At 40.5% G+C, this 560-nt stretch overlaps 1 pseudogene; it reads right to left on the bottom strand.

The window, feature by feature from the left end:
• Positions 1–428: 428 nt before the first annotated feature.
• LOC121570785 lies at positions 429–560 on the bottom strand (annotated as a pseudogene).

The raw sequence follows: 560 nt of genomic DNA, 5'->3' as shown, positions 1-560 counted from the left end.
TACAGACTGAAGTTTCTTCAGGGAATAATTAAGTAATTCTATTCTATTCTATTCTACAAAATTATAAGCAGGAAGCATGAAGTGGCCAATCAGTGACAGTGACAACAGCAAACCATGCCCAGTTAAAGGTCACACAGCAAAATCAATGGCGTACATTTAAATCTGAAAATGTTAAAGGGATTTTAAAGGGAGTCAGATGAACTTGTCGATACCATTTGTATGTCTCTGCGTCCAGTATGAAGGAAGTTTGAGGTAGTTTTGTGAGCCAATGCTAACTAACGTTAGTGCAATGACTGGAAGTCTATGGGTATGACACACTGATTGATCAAGAGAGTAATTAGTCAATATTACCTAAAATAACAAAATTGAAAAAAATTCTCATAGGGCATTGATTTGACCATGATTCTGCATCCTTTCTTTTTGTACCTCAGGGGAGAGCGTGACGCAGTCTCTCACTAACACAACTTGTGCAGTCAAGATTCCCACCTTTGGGGAGTTTGCAGGGGTCAGCACAGCCAGAGTGCAATGGCCGAGCCTGGATGCCTCTGCTAGAACAGTGA

Source organism: Coregonus clupeaformis, chromosome 7 (assembly GCF_020615455.1).
Source record: "Coregonus clupeaformis isolate EN_2021a chromosome 7, ASM2061545v1, whole genome shotgun sequence".
Taxonomy (NCBI): Eukaryota; Metazoa; Chordata; class Actinopteri; order Salmoniformes; family Salmonidae; genus Coregonus; species Coregonus clupeaformis.
This window is presented reverse-complemented; position numbering and strand designations above follow the sequence as displayed.